This window comes from Gorilla gorilla, chromosome 15 (assembly GCF_029281585.2).
Source record: "Gorilla gorilla gorilla isolate KB3781 chromosome 15, NHGRI_mGorGor1-v2.1_pri, whole genome shotgun sequence".
Classification (NCBI taxonomy): domain Eukaryota; kingdom Metazoa; phylum Chordata; class Mammalia; order Primates; family Hominidae; genus Gorilla; species Gorilla gorilla.
The window spans coordinates 99,291,522-99,309,361 of record NC_073239.2 but is presented as its reverse complement, the minus strand read 5'-3'; positions in this window follow the sequence as shown (position 1 = coordinate 99,309,361).

Here is a 17,840-nt window from a genome sequence, read left to right as displayed (position 1 = left end):
AATCATGGCTGCTGCTTCACATCCACATTTTCAATATCACACAAGATTCTCTTGTGGCCAAGCCTAACCTGAAACCATATAGGAAATAAAATTTTAGAAAATGTAGTTCCAACTTAGCTTGTTGATACAGTACTAATATACCACAGACTATTTAAAGTAAAAACAATAACTATGTCATATGATGGTCACACTATGAATAGAGAAAAATATATGATAATAACATGTATCATAAGAGACAGGTAAATAGTAATTACTTGTTGCACTGAGAGTAATATAGCACTAATTTGATGTAGAATTTAATACATTTAGGTTGCATATTATAGTGTTTAGAGCAACCAAAAAGGTATACTGAAAAAAAAACCCGATGGTATAACTAAAACAAAAGCAGTAAAATAGACTGTAAACATATTTGATAATTTAACAGAAGGCAGTAAAGGATAGATAAATAAGGACAAGATGAGGTAAACCAAGTCTATCTGTCACTGTATTAAATAGAAATAGACTAAATAGTCTGGCTAAAAGAAAATATTGTCAGATTGTTAAAAAGAAAAAAAACAAGCCCACTTCTATAATTTTAAAAAAGATTCATTGTAAACAGAAAGACGCAGGTAGAAAGTAAACAACAGAAACATGCTAATCAAAAGAAAACCACCGTGGCTTTCTTAATATCAGGCAAAGAAGACACAAAGGGAAGAAATCTGATTAAAGATAGAGATGTTTCATTTTAGAAAGGAATAAATTAAAAAGGAAGACTACAATGTTGAAAATATGTATTGACTAATAATATTTCTTTAAAATGTAAAAATCAACATTTTACAGAAATAAAGACAATAGAAAAAGCTACACTGTAGTTGGATATTTTAATTAACTTCTCTTTATAAATGATGGAAGAAGCAGATACAAATCATCAAAGATATAGAAGATTTGAATAGTTGCATTAGCCCACTCAATTTCATTGCTTTTGAGAATGTTGTACTCAATAACTACCGAATACACATTCTTCTCAAGTGCACACAAAATGTTTAATAAAACAGGTCATATGTTGGGTTAATATCAAGAAATATAAAAGGCAAATATCAACAAATATCAAAGGATTTTCAATATAAATTGCTTTTTAGTAAGTGGCAATAAAACAGAACTGGAAATCAATAACAGAAAGGTAAAGAGAAGATCCCCACATATTTGCAATTTAAGCTATCAATTTTTAAAAATGTAAACAACCAATAAAAAATGAACAGGGCACTTGAAAATTACCTTTACAAAAGAGCATATCCAAATAGTAATCACATGAACAAAGTGCTCAACAGCATTACTTATCAGAAAAATACACATTAAAACCACCCACATGCACTAGAATTACTAAAATTAAAGACTGACAATTCCAAGTGTTGTCAAGGTTATGGACCTCTGCTGCATTGCTGGTAGCAATATAAGATAGTAAAACAACTATGGAAAACTGGTAGTATTTATAAGAGTAATTTTACTCCTAAATAAGCACCCAAGAGAAAGTCATGTATTTGCTTATAAAAAGACATATACCAGAATGTACCTAGAAGCTTTACTTAAATAACCTAAATTTGAAGCAGTGCAAGTATTCACAAATAACAGAATGTATAAATAAATTTCAGTGTATATAAATGTTCTATTATGCAATTTTAAGAAGAAAATAAAATAAGGCAACATGCAGATAGATGTAATAACTGCATCTTAAAGGCACTATATTGAACAAAAGAAGCCAGATGCAAAAAATTCTATACAATATACTTTTATATGTACACATTTCAAGAATGAGCATAATGAATGTATGGCAATAGAAGGTAAAATACTGGTTCCTTTAGGGAGGTATTGATATGGAAAGAAGTATAAGGGATCCCTCCTAGGTACTGAAAATATCATATATCTTCATCTTGGGTAGTAAAATGGGTATGTATATACTTAAGTATCTATCCCTTGAGTCAAAAGCTTAAAATTGCTGCACTCTTTCCTGATGTAAATTTTACTTATTACATAAGGAAGAAGTGAAGTAAATATATAAAATGTCTGACCATTTGCAACTAGATTTTTTATACATTTCTAATGTCAACTATTTTACAGATGATTGGTTTGCTAACAGAACCCCTTCCGTCCCATCCTATGTGGTTAAGTATCTGTGACTCTCCAAGCACAATAACATTAGAACAAATGTAACACTTGAGTTGTCTATCAACCACTTCACCACTATCAACTAAGTGGAAAATGTCCCTGGCAACCAGCACAGTTGTTTTCTTAATGTTACCTTGCTGTGTCTTTAAGGGTAGATTATCATGAGGTAGCCACATGTTTATATGTAGGAATTCTGTAGCAGAAAATTCACCTTTTGTACTCAGAGCAAGTTACCCATTTAATCAGTCTTCTACTACAGTGTAAGCATACATATATAACAATGTCTATGATAGGAAACCATTTATCAATTTCTGTATTTTATTTCTCATCTCAAATACTTTTGGAGAACCCAAGGTTTACTATCTTAAGGTAAGGGGAGAAGTTTGCCTTTAAAATATTTGTATGTGTTTTTGATAATTATTGAAATAATTGTCAAAAGTAAATCTATTCTAAATTGTTTGCATTGTGCTCTAGTGTGCATAAAAATTGAATAACGTGTATTAATCCTAACTTTTTATTTTTAATCTATTTGCATCCATTAATAGTCTCATTTTTTTAACCATGGGGAGTATAGAACATAATATAGGTACTCTAACCTGAGAGTAGCAAATGAATTTTAAAAATTATTAAAATGGTTATTTCAGCTATTTTCTTTCTAAATACGTTAAATCATTTATTTTCTGAGATTTTAAAAAATGTATCAAGCCCATTATACTCTTCTACATAACATATTTTTTATTTCTAAATCTACATACAAATTTTATACAATTGGATAAAAAAACAAGAAACAAAAAAAGGTGTGAAAAGGAAATATAGGTGTTTCATTTCGCTTAAAACATTTCAAATTAAATTTTCTAATTTTCCACTATATATTGTGGCATTTACAACTACAACATAAAATGACATGCTGATTAGTTTATCTGGGTTTCAGCAAGTGATTGATTGATTAAAATAAAATATAAAATAAAAAGTGAAAGAGGCTTTCTATCAATCCTAAAAAGAAGGTCATTTATTTGGAGGCAGAATTCAACAGGAATTTTGGGAATTATTAGGCCTATAACATGGCTGAGACAGAGTAATATAATCAGGGTTTCAAATCAGGAAAATTCTAGATTTCATTTTCTTCCACTTGGAAAACAGTGCTCAAATCATTGAGAAAGAGAGAGGCAGCAAATATATGAGCAGTTGTAAAGAAAGTTTTTCTGTTCCAATAATACCTAGGGTGGCTTGGCCACCAACTTTATATAAGGTGTTATTTCCAGAAAAACAAAAGACATACCTGGACAAAGAGAGTAGAAAGCCCAACAGAAATCCAATTCATCTGACTGTTTTTGCTAAATATTCTGCACATTCATTTTCTCTAGTGCAGGTAGAACTAATGTATATCATCTGATGTATCTTTTCACAATTTCATATTTAAATTTATACTAAAAGCATAATATTCACTTGAATATAACAAAATAAAAATGTAACTGAAGTGAAACTAAAGTGATTGAAAATTTGATAATTCTTGATAAATGATAGTACCTTCTAAAATATTCTTCTGAAACAGGGTCAGTGAAGGAACAGATAGTAATTATTTTTAGCTTTGCAGGCCCCTGACAGTCTCTGTTATAATTATTCAAGTGCTTTATGCATTGTAGTGCCACAGACACAAAGGAACGGGTGTAAATGTGTTTCAACAAAACTTTATTTATGGCCGGGCGCGGTGGCTCACGCCTGTAATCCCAGCACTTTGGCAGGCCGAGGCGGGCGGATCACGAGGTCAGGAAATCGAGACCATCCTGGCTAACACGGTGAAACCTCGTCTCTACTAAAAATACAAAAAAAAAAAAAAAAAAAAAAAAATTAACCGGGCGTGGTAGCGGGCGCCTGTAATCCCAGCTACTCGGGAGGCTGAGGCAGGAGAATGGCATGAACCCGGGAGGCGGAGCTTGCAGTGAGCGGAGACTGCACCACTGCACTCTAGCCTGGGGGACAGAGCGAGACTCTCTCTCAAAAAAAAAAAAAAAAAAAACTTTGTTTATTATAAAAACCTGGTGGTAGAACAGATTTGGTTCATAGGCTATACTTTTCAACTAACTACTCTAAAATGAAATATATATATAAAACACATTATGGGGATTATTGTTTTTGTTTGGTATGTGTTTGCATATGAGTTTTCATATATTTCAATATGAGTCAGTAGCTGTTGACCTCCTATGATAAAAATGGGAAAATTAGTACATTTACACTATTGCCTTTCACTGAAGTCTGATATTTGTCATTTATAATGTTCTACACATCAGCAACATTACAACCTAGACTTATCTTCTTTTTTACTGTCTTTCAGCTTTCCAACCATAAGTCAAGATGCCTTATTTTTGAATTGAAACGGTAAATATCCCCTAAAATACTATTAAAAAACAAATTTGTAAATAAATAAACAAATACAAAGATTGTACTAAACAACTAGCAAGAAAAGTACACATGGCGGGTTTGATTATTTTATAAAGTGATTGGAGGAAAAGAATTTTGGTTTGATTCTTTTTGGGGTTTTTTTGACCTATGAATTTATATTATATTGGAATCAACTGCCTTATATAAAAACTCTATAATTACTGTCTTTTACTCTCTCCTCCACTGGGAGGAAGACTTTACTACATCACTAGAAAAATAAAAACACAGATGTTATAAGTGAGATGTTCTTTAGAATTGGACAAATATTTATAATAAATTTGCAAAGAGATTATGAATAAATTGTATGCTATGACTTAAACATATGGGTTTGGCATGTTGAAGAGAGGAATGAATACTCTATGTGGCTGGTGTTTCCCACCCAATTTCCCCTGTTAGCATCAGTGTTCCTTGTCCAATTTATAGCATCTATCACCTCATAGTGATATCTAATTGATCATTCTCTATTACAAGTTACTTTTCTTTCTCAGTCATTTTTTAAACTTTTATTTCAAGTTTAGGGGTACATGTGCAGGTTTGTTACATAGGTAAACTTCTATCATGGGAGTTTGTTTTTCAGATATTTCATTACCGAGGCATTAAGCCTAGTACCTGTTAGTTATTTTTCCTGATCCTCTCCCTCCTCCTACCCTCCACCCTCCAATAGACCTCAGTGTGTGTTGTTCCCCTCTCTGTGTCCATATGTTCTTATCATTTAATTCCCACTTACAATGGTCTCCACTTCCACCCATGCACCTGCAAAAGACATGATCTCATTCTTTTTATGTCTGCATTGTACTCCATGGTGTATATGTACCATGTCTTCTTTATCCAGTCTATCACTGATGGGCATTTAGGCTGATTCTATGACTTTACTATTGTGAATAGTGCTGAAATCAAAATACGCATGCATGTGTCTTTATAACAGAATGATTGATATTCCTCTGGGTATAACCCAGTAAGGGGATTGCTGGGTTAAATGGTATTTCTGTCTTTAGGACTTGGAGGAATTACTACACTGTCTCTCACAATGGTTGAACTAATTTACACTCTCACCAACAGTGTATAAGTGTTCCTTTTTTCTCTGCAACCTCACCAGCATCTGTTATTTTTTGACTTTTTAATAGTAGCAATTCTGATGAAGATGCCGAAAGCAACTGCAACAAAAGCAAAAATTGACAAATGGGATCTAATTAAACTAAAGAACTTCTGTACAGCAAGAGAAACTATAGAGTAAACAGACAACCTACAGAAGGGGAGAAAATTTTTGCACACTGTGCATGATAAAAGTCTAATATACAGCATCTATAAGGAACTTAAATAAATGTATAAGAAAAAAACTCCATTTAAAAGTGGACAAAGGATGTGAACAGATATTTTCAAAAGAAAACATACATGTGACCAACGATTCTATGAAAAAAAGTTCAACATCACTGATCTTTCCCATTCTTGTCTCGCTTCCTTGCTCCCCACCAGGCTCGTTTACCTCCTATATCCTGAGGCCAATATTATGCTATCAATTATAAATTAATTACTTTTAATTGCAAAGCCACAATTACTTTTCGCCAAGCTAATAGTAAGCCCATTTTGCGGGGCAGGAAAATGAAGCTTCGGGATTATAAGCAATAACTGCCTACGAACACAGATATTCCTCTCTGTGGAACCCTTGCTATTGGACATTTTATCTTTCAAAATCTTTTTGTGAAGTTTACTCTTAAGAAGCAACAAAACATGGAGGCCAGCAATATTAAAAATGAATTTTTATTGTGCTAATCCTATGCCGGGTACTTTTCAAGTGTCACCTCGTTTAGCCTTCCCAATAATTCTATGAAGTAAGTGCTATTATTAAACATGTTTAACTAAAAAACTAAGACACAAAGAAGTTAAATAATTTGTAGTGGTGGTATCAGCACTTGAACCAGCTTGAATTGAAAAGGGCAAGCCTTTAAACCGTTCACTGCGCTACCCCCACTTATGCAGAAGAGCAGTGCTTTAGAATTAGCTTTTCAAACAAAGTAATTGCTTATTATTTTTGCTGTGCCTCCAATTGAAAGCACCCGACAGAAGCATTGCTAAGAGTTGGTGGATATTTTCTGATGAGTTTTTGGTCTGATAATGATGATGTCAACAATACTTAAACTAGATCTATGTGTCCCTGTAGTCATGACTTGGCTTCTATCACAACAAATCTTCTTATGATCTAGATAGTATATCTATTACAAAGCTAAGGAAACTGAGGCTTAGATAGTTTAACAGGTTCAAGGTCACACAAATAGTAAGTGGTAGCACACAGACTTAAATCTAGGTTTGCCTGAGTCTGGAGTCAGCAGAATTTTCATGATACTCCATTGCTTCAGCTGTTTACCTATTGCAAGATGTCAGAAAAGGTGTTTTCAAGGGTTGGCTTTAGGGAAGGTTCATTTTTTAGTGAGCTAGATTTCCTTTCCCGACATTCATCCCCATCCTCTTTTCTCCAGCTGTAAGGACCTCACTTAGCTCATCTTTTTTGTAAAATTTTTTGACTAATTTATTATCAACACTCCTTAAAAAGTGAGTGTCTTGTAGGCCTCCTAAGTAGGTGGGATAGTGATGCTGATGTGGAAGGGTATACACACTGCCAACAGCTTCATTTTTCTATAAAATCTCCTTCTCTCCAAGACACCCCATAACTAAGTAGTATATTTGTGTGAGAATCTATATATATATATATATATTCTGTGGTGTGTGTGTGTCTGTGTGTATCTATATAGATATATGGATCTATTTAATGTTACCTCATCTAAATTCCAGATGGTCTCTATTCAACCATTCTGCCTATGTAAAAATCATGGCGGCAACTCAGAGGAGGCCTTTTTTACTTTTCACTTTCTACTGTTGCAACTTGGCCACTCTCCTCTCTCTCTCTCTCTTCCCCCCACTTCATCCCTTTATTTCTCCTTTCTTTTTTTCTTTTATACACACAGAAACACAACAGCATCTTCAATTCCTACATGCATTTTAAAAATGCTCTTAAAAGATAACATTTCATTCAGTTCACTTATGGGAAAGTATGAAAACCAACAGCTTCATCTCCATAGGGCTATTTGCATTTTGAGCCTCAGCTGCGGCTTGCCGAATGAAAAGTTTATCTCACTAAAAGGAATTTCATACACCAGTAACCAGCTATTACAGGGAATAGGGTATATTTCTTCAAATCCTGTATAAACACAGCCTGATCTGGGCTAATGGGCAAAGCAAGTTTGAGGGGCATCGCTAGGCATATCTTAATAGGCATTGCCCACAGTAATGATCACCTGATGGTTTGTGTTTTAAATATGCACCACTTGAGACTCACTCTGTAATTCAGACGGGTAACACTAACATTGCAAAAAGCAGAAGCCACACAATAACCATATCCCTTTCACTTTCTAAACACACTTATCAAAACCTGGCAAGACATCGCCCCCAACTGAATAAACAAAACTAAGATCCGTGTCTTTTTCTCAGGGGTGTTCTGTCTGTACCAGCAGGAAAATGTTAAGCTGACACCATTTATTCACAACACTGATAACCCAGCAACTTTGCTCAGCATCTCTGCTGCTCAGGGGAAAGATTCTTTTACATGGAATCTTGCTTCCATCTCTCTCTCTCTCTGTCTCTTTCTCTTCCTCCCGCTTCATCAAGGAACAAACAGGCCTCTTGGGACAGTCTATCTCTGTTATCCCTCCCTTCTCCTCTTTACAGGTTTTTCTATCTGTAGGCTTGGCTGCTGCTGGTTTTGTGATGGTGCCGCCAAGTTTCAAAACAACACATTGATTCTTTTTTTCTGCAGGAAAATTTGCTTCTATAATTGCCTCAGGGAGGAGAAAAGTTCCAGGAGGAAAAGAGGTAGCGCTTTCATTCACAATAATTCAACTGGGACGTTTAAACATAATTTCCTCACTGAGAATTTCATTAGATCTTACCTGGGTCATTCCCATGGAAACTTTAATCCTCAGCTGAGATGTCATCTCTCCTGGGAAGACTTCCTGACACCGGAATTTTTGTAGGGTTATTCTTCTCCAGGGTTCTGAACTCTTTTTCATCGTTGCTGTTATCTTCCTGGATTTTAATTTTCTGATTGTCTGCCCTATTTGATTGTCAAGTCTTGAGAGCACGATGTATGCCTGTGTAATATATCCCTGTAGCCCTAGTATCTAACTCTGTTCAGCTAAGGCAGACATTTTATTCAATGGGAAAAAAATCACATCTCTATAACTCAATAGAATTCTGGTGAGAGTCAACTGCGGTTTGGCGAGATCAGTTCATCCTCATCTTGATCCTAAAGCCTTCAAAGTCATGTTGTGGATCAGCTTGGAAATCTCTATGATGCCACAGAAAATTTAATTGCAGTAAGTTTATTTAACTCGATGCTGATTGAGGATTTCTTATTCTACCCCAAAGCTCTAGTGACTGGCAAATAATACATTACTTCTTAGGGTAACCATGAATCAGAGATTCAGAAAAACAGAAATAATATTTAGCACCTATACTGTTTTTGTTTTTATTTGTGGTTTTAATTAGCATCCCAGTGTTTAGAACTCAGATGTAGATTGAAGATAGGAAGAAATGTAGGTTGAAGAGAAAAGAGAAGAAATGCAACAATTCTGGAATTTTTTCTTTCTTGTGATTAGCATTAGGGAACATGAGCCAATCACTTCTACCATGCTGAGTCAGGTGCCAACAGAGGAAGATATAAATATTCACAAGTATGAAAACAAAAGCCACCCTTTCCCCTTGAAGTCCATGGGCACCGTTTCTAACTCCAACACCCAACTGTCTCCTGTGTGAAGTTATCAGAGCTCTGAAGCCACTTGTGAAAGATATTTTGAGAAAAACTGTGCAGTTAGTGTTGGGTGAGAATGCCTTATGGGAGGAGACTCCAAATGAAATGTGATAATGAACCAAAAAACTTGGAACTGTCTGGGGATTAATAATCAACAAATGGGAGTGAGGGAAGCTTCAAACACAGCCAGAAATAGAGCTCTGGAGTACTAGGAGTTGACATGATTGACAAGACAAGATTTTGTTGATTTGGAAGTCAGGTGAAGAGTGGATCCTAGTATCCATGGTCACCTGACTCTGCCTCTGCCCTGCTGTGGCTGCCTGGGGTTGATTCTCTTGCTGAGCCTTGGAGAGGCAGACCTCCTACAACATGAAAAGCCCAGTCTCATGAGCCTGGAGCCTCAAAACAGTCTACCGATACCACTTTTTTGGTATCCAGTCTCCACACTGGAAATAAAGTCTTTTAAATAAATGTACTGCATATTAAACTATGCATGTTTACTATACAAATTATACAAGCATACAAAATTGTCTAAGAAAGTGGAAAAATGTATGCCAGTGACAATAACTTATAAATCTTTTAAATGTTTACAGTTGAAGAACATCATTTCAGATGTGTTTGCATGTAAAAAAAAGGCAGATAGAAATATAAATTATTGAAAATATTACATAAAATTGTGGTTAAACATCTTAAGGCATTATATTAAAATTATCAAATTCAGTTTCACTTCTTTAAGAAAAAGCTATGGAGAAGCTGAAGAAAATGTTGGCCTCCTTATAAATATTTCTGGTGACAAGTAGATGTTAATTGGTGATCATTGAAATACAAAATTATAAAAAAATTAAAAACATGTTTGCTTAATACATTATATTTTTTAAACTCACATTTTATATTTAGTATTTAGATATTCCCTGATGTAAAAAATGAGGCAATGTAGTCTTTCTTCTACCTTCAATCTCTTTTAATCACCCAGTTTTTCTTATTATATTGTTATTATTACATATTCATTGTTTCTAATTACATAAAGTAATGCCAATCTAAGAGGCTGAACCAAGGCACAAACTTAAGATTCCAAATAGTGACTTCTAATACCTAGTTGATTTTTTTTACAGAATTTTTAGCATATTTTATTTAGGAACTGTATAGCATAGATTTTTTTTTAATTCTCTTTAAGAATCTTTGGTTTGTATGTCAATCAAATTGCCTAAGTTCAGAGATGAGTCCACCACTTCAAAGTTGTGCGAACTTGAGCACATTGCTCCATCTTAATAAGTAGTTTTCCCTTGTTTAAGATGGAGATAATAAAATACCTATTTCATTGGGTGGTTGTAAAGACTGAATGAAATGGCTGGATGCGGTGGCTCACACCTGTAATTCCAGCACTTCAGGAGGCCGAGGTAGGCGGATCACCTGAGGTCAGGAGTTCAGGACCAGCCTGGCCAAGATGGAGAAACCCCATCTCACTAAAAATACAAAAATTAGCCAGGCATGGTGGCAGGCATCTATAAAACCAGCAGAGGCAGGAGAATCACCTGAACCCAGAAGACGGAGGTTGCAGTGAGCTGAGAATATGCCACTACACTCCAGCCTCGGTGACAGAGCCAGACTCTGTCTCAAAAAAAAAAAAAACTGAATGAAATAATTTATGCATATATAGTATTAGTACATAGTATAGCGCATAACAATAGTAAGTAATCAGTCATTGGCAGCTATGAGCTTGTTATTATTGTTACTATTTTTGCTAGTAGCATCGTATGTGGTTCCCTATCTACTTTGATCTAATTTCATAGAAATCCCTTTCTCAAAATATGTTCCAGGGCTACTGAATTTTTTGGACCTCAGAATGTCCTCCCGGGCCTTCATACTTGGCATCTGCAGTCCTTTCTGGTTGAATGCATTTGCTCCACTTTACAAGAACTAACATTCTGTCCACCTGCCAAATTGCTAATCTCTTTAAGGATTTCCTTAATGTATTCCCAACTGAGAGGTATTTACTGATTCTTTTAGGTAACCACAGGTATTCTTCTCCCAGGCTTCCATTTTATTATTCAGTCTTGTTTCATAGTTTATCACATTGTGTCATGTTTTGTGATTTCCATTTCAGTTTTACTCTCATTTATTTTTAAAAGGGAAAATTTTGTCTATATGTGCTCAGTCCCTGACATCAGCATCACTGTCACCATCATTTTCATCACTATTATGATCACAGAGGAGACAATATTTACTGTGTTTATCATGTAAGAGGTATTTGTTTTGTGAACCCTATATATATTACATACATAATGTAATTTCCCTGCTGTTTCTTAGGAGAATTAAATTATTTCTACTTTAGAGCATGTAAATGTCAGAAATTTTTGGAAAGTTGACCAATGTTCTACAGCTAAGAATAACAGAGCCATGCACGGTCTTCAGTTCCACAGCCCAACTCCTTAATGCCATGCTGTATACAATGAGCACTCAAATGTTTTGTGAATAGTGAATATGTAATTTCTAAGGTAACTTGTAACCCAAGCACAGTATATTTTCAAGGAGTTGTTAAGCAGTTCATAAGTCATGCACTAGGCTAAGCCATGTGAAGGATGGAAAAGAATTATGTAAGTCAAAGGTCCTGCCTTCAATTACCTTACAAGTTGGTTGAGGGGAAAAGAAATTTCAGGCATATGTAAAGAAAAAAAATAGAAGGTATTTGTATAGTCAAATGGATTGTACTAAAATTTAGACATATCAAAATTCAGTGAAGGCCAGTGAATCTGGAGAAAAATGTTATTATGAGCTGACTTTAAAGAGTCACCCATGTGGCTCTTGATAAGCAATGGATTGATACAGTTGTAAAATCACTATTATCTCATAGAATAGAATGTCAGGAGATATTTTGTGTATGTTTGAGCTTTAAGGATGTACAGGAAAAGTGAACATACTGCTACTATCTTTAAAATATTATCCTAAAAACAGAAATATAAAGTTTCAAATGACTTACAGTTGAAATGTGAACACCTGCCTTAATTTGTCATCTCTTTTGTGGTTTATCACACTTTCTTTCAATGTCATCTGAAGAAACTGTGTATTGTAATCATTAGCATTTCACTGCGTAACTAAGCCATCTGTATCCTAGTTCTTTCCCTCATCAATCAATACAATGATTAACATAGAAAAGCAAGTTAGTGATCTAGATAAACTCTATCTAGAAACAGATTTCTCTCAGAAATGCCCATAGGCCTAAAATTAACTTGATGTCAATTAATTGATATATATACAGGTATACTGTATACAAGTCACTGTGCTGCAGCACATTAAGATGATAAGAAATCTCATTGTTCAACTCCCACTTATGAACGAGAACACGTGGTGTTTGGTTTTCTGTTCCTGTGTTAGGTAGTTGAGTTGTTTTCTTAGGTAGCTGAATCCCTGCGCCCTGGGCTCATCCCCCTACTCAGTTTTCACAGTGAGCCCTCCATTAGGTGTTGTGGACACTATGGGAACCTCTCAGAGGAAGAGAGACAGGACTTCATTAAGGCAATTGGTAACAACACATGAATGTCATCAAACTCTCCATTAGGCATTTCAATTTGAACATATTACCTAGCATATCTTGTCCTGTGACATTATAGCTCCAGGTACTATACTTCTGCAATTAAATATGCTCACACGTGAAAAAATTTTAAAATAAATAAAAAATAAAAAATCTCTACCCCTGTATCAAGTAGATTCTACTTAAAACATTCAATTGTAAATGATAGGCTAGAAATACTGAGAGAAGTTAGAAAAAAATACTTCTAACAATTTGCATCATATTCTCTGATTAGAACTGGGGATGTAAATAGTGAATCACACATCCAAAAGAAAATCTGCTTTTGTTAAATTTAAATCAGAATCAAATCACTTTTTTTCCTACACTAAAAACTGAATAATTTAAAAGCTCACAACTATATCCTGGTGAAATAATTTATATGTGATTTTATTATGCATTTTATAAAATTACTAATCCACCAAATTCTACATTAAACTTGAACTAACTTAATGTTTTATTCAGGTTAAGATTTTAAATAATAAGATAGGCCTCTGATTTAATCTTACTATATTTAGAAAGCTCACTGTACTTTGTGTGTGTGTGTGTGTGTGTGTGTGTGTGTGTGTGTGTGTTTGAATTTCTTTATCATCTAGCTGATATCTTTACTTGTTCAATTCTAAGTAAAAATTCACAGTTATATTTGATTAGATATAAATAGCTTGAAATTCTTATTGATGAATTAAACACTTTCTTTAAGTCTATATAGGCATCCCTCTGTATCTACAGGGAATTTATGTCATGATCCCTGTGGATAACAAAATTCATGAAATCCCCAAGTCTCTTATAGGAAATGGTGTAGTATTTGCAAATAACCTATGCACATCCTCCTGTATAAATCATATCTAGATTATTTATAATACCTCATACAATTTAAATACTATGTAAATAGTATTATACTGTGTTGTTTAGGAAATAATGATAAAAAAGAAAAGTCTATACACATTTAGTATAGTTACAACCATCTATGTTGTTTTCAAATATTTTCAATCATTGGTTGGTTGAATTCATTGATGTGGAAACTACAGACAGATACAGAGGACTAACTGAATGTGAATGCTTATCTTTTTGCATTATTCTTTCATGGATAAAAGTAGCAACAGATGTGTTTATGGGTCTTCCAAACTGAAGAAAGAATTCTCATTTTGAGACAATGACAGATTTCAGCTATTCCTCCTATAAGTTCTAGGAATAAATCAATGGTGAATCAAGGATGGAACATGAAAATAGAAAAGTGTCTATTTTTTGGCATTTCTTTTTTTAGTATTTTCATAAATGCATTTTTTAAGATTGAATTCATCATTGTTCTTTTTTACAGAAATTGGTGAATAGAAAAATAATAAAGACTTTTTAAAGCACTGGAAAAAGCAGTAAAAACCATAATAAAAATATTAAAAATACAAGTAATCTGAGGAGAATGTGTGCAATTAGAAGAAACATGGCTTGTAGAGATAGATGAGATAATAGAGTCTGGAGACCAAATTCTATTATTGGTTCTGCAGCCAATAATAGATAAAACATGATCTTGAGTTAGTCACAAATCACTCCGGACCAGTTTCCTAAGCTTTCCAATAAAATGGTAGACCAGATAGAATGACACTCCCAGACCTCAAAAATGATTACTATTTTATTCTAAGAGCATAGAATGTAAAAGAAACAAAAATGTACAACAATAAAGCAAAGAAGAAGTAAAACAAGCAAATGAAATGACAATTTAGTAAAATAATTCAATCATAGGAAAGACTACTTATGATTAATGAATGAACTGGGAGATTATTTTTACCTGGCTATTCTAATATTTCCTTTCTTATGCTTATTGTTAGTCAGTTCAACCTTATTGCTCTTTGCTTACTGTATAATTATTATTTTTTAGTAAGATGGTAGCCACTCTAGGAAAATAGCAAAGTCAGAAACATGAAATAAACATAGGAAGTATATGTCAATTGAAGAGTGACCAGGATGAAAATTGGTTCAAGTTTTCCCACCTTAAGTTATTAGCTCTTCAAATAAACCATTTAAGCATACTCTGAGAAAAAAATAGGGAATTTAAAAAAATAATAATGTGATCCATAGCAATTTTACTGTCATCACAAAAATTCTTCATTTTCATCAGGTCTCTTGAAATCAATATACTGGTTCTTCATTTTTTGAATTGACCCAAAAACCTGGGGCTTTGTGCCCACGTGTACATCTCAGCATTATCATTCAGAGTAAAGCTACTCCACTAAGTCATTTCTTTCCATTTAGAAAGTAATTTGAAAATGCTTCAAATGTTTTAAATTGACTAGTTGTATCACTTAATTTAAATGTAGCATGACAGTGACTTTATCTTCATTCCCAAAGTGTTATTAAAATGATGGATCCATCCTTAATAAAGATAAAGGTTGCATAACTTAAGAGCAAACACTTATATACCAGGCATTTTTCTAAGCCTTTTTCCTATGCCGTCATTTAATCTTCCCAACCATATAAGCTGCATACTAAATTATCCTGATTTGTAGATGAGGAAACTGATGCACAGGGATTTTCACAACTTGCTTATTGACAAAGGAAGTATTAATGGAGGACCCAAAATTAAAATCCATATGGTTTGGCTCCAAATGTCTTGTTGTTAAAATATTAACAATAGTGATATTAAATTATTAATTAAATTCTAATTTAATTAGAATTAAATTATTAATTAAATTCTAATTTAATTAGAATTAAATTATTAATTAAATTCTAATTTAATTAGAATTAAATTATTAATTAAATTCTAATTTAATTAGAATTAAATTATTAAAATTCTAATTTAATTAGAATTAAATTAATTTAAATTAAATTCTAAATTAAATTAAATTAAAAATTCTAAAACTTTAAAAAAAAAAATGTGTTAGAAACAATGGAAGCTAAAAACGAAGCGTGCCCAGCCTGGCCAAATGCAATATGCAAATGAATAGTCAAAATGAATTTAAGAGAAAAATAGAAGGACCAATACTATTAGATACAATTTTTATAGGCTTTTTATTAAATAACTTTAAACATTTTAAGATTAAGTTATCTAAAAGGACTTTACAAGCACCAAGAGGTTAAATACAGAAGACTGCAGAAACAGATTAGTGAAGCCGCTAATGCAAATATGCTGTTTGGCCCTGGGACACACATTCCTCATTTCATGTATTGATGTATTTCATCATGTAATCCTCATGAGAACCCAGAAAGTCTTATCTGCCCCATTACAATCTTATCCCCATGACTGTTTTACATATTAAAAATCAAAGCAGCTGGGCACGGTGGCTTATGCCTATAATCCCAGCACTTTGGGAGGCCAAGGCGTGCGGATCACGAGGTTAGGAGATCGAGACCATCCTGGCTAACATGGTGAAACCCCACCTCTACTAAAAACACAAAAAATTAGCCGGACATGGTGGCATGCACCTGTAATCCCAGCTACTCGGGAGGCTGAGGCAGGAGAATCACCTGGACCCTGGAGGCGGAGGTTGCAGTGAGCCGAGATTGCCCCACTGCACTCCAGCCTAGGCAACAGAACAAGACTCTGCCTCAAAAAGAAAAAAAAAATCCAAGCAAAACAATAGCAAAAAACTGAATTACAAAAGATGGGGTAACTTGCCCAGAGTCACATGGTAATAGTAATAAGGTGATTAGGAAAGTAGGTAATTAATCCATGCCTTCAAGCTCCAGACTCAAGACACCTCACTATCCTGCTGAGCTCTCTCAGATTAAAGCATAGTCAGACTAGTTATCTGTAGTAATGCTGATCTGACATAATGTGTTCCAATGACATAGGTACAACTGCTGACCCAAGGGAGGTTGGGGCAGAGACCAGCGTCGATGCCCATACATTATTGGCCCATCACGTTTGCACCCAGTCTGCCTCTAATGGTCAACAGTAACCTGGCACTGATTTATGAGAGACCCTTGATTCTTTCAATCTGAGCATTACTTGGAACTTTTCTGTAAATATAAAACATCTTCTCAAGTAGAAAGAAAAGTGGGTGGGAACTTAAAAACATCAAGAAAAACATTTATGTAACATTAGCAAGCAACATCTTATCATTTAAATAAGCATTATTTCTGAATTAATCCAATCACGATCACTGTAACACATTCAAACAGGGAGGCAGGAGAAGTAGATATAATAATAAGAAACCTCTTCTTTCTAAGACACATATAGGCTTTCACTTCTCTATTTATTGATTAAATACTTAAAGAAGAATTTCTTTATTTCCCAAGTCACTCTGGAAGGAACCCCCTTTACTTAGTCATTTCTGATCCTATAAAACCAGGCCTTTGTTCTAGTATAGCATCCAGAACCCGATACTTAACACTATTTTAATCGGCAAAGGTTAATTTTTGCAACAATTATGGAAAAGAAAGTAGATGCCTGGCAGCAACTAGAGAAATATTCTTCTCTTTGAAAAGGGTTGAATTAAGTCCCCAGATTCCATTTGAAAGTTGGCTTTCAAATTTTGCAAAGGCTGCCTATTGTTTTTAGATCTTCAGAGAAGCCTTGAAATTCCCAGTGTCAAGGGCACAGCCGAATCTGTGATCTGCAAGCAACTCAGCTCATCAGCATTAATTATTGCTCTGCCAGGCTTGTAAACAAATTTAATCAGCAGTCTAATGCAGAGGCCCCAGTGAGGATGCCACCTATTTCTCTGCCTGCTCATTCCCAGTCCCCTTCTAGTTCTCCACTTCTCTCCCATTAACCGTTGGCTTTCCAGGCTTTTGAGCAGTTCTGATTTCTCTTCTTATGTTTTTTGCTTTCTCCCTGGGTTGGCACATCTGCCTTCCTGGCTTCAGCTAAAACCTCTATTACGATGACTTCTGATGATACGTTTTCAGTATCAGCCTTTTTCAGAAGTTTCACACCTGTCTTTCTTACTGCCTACT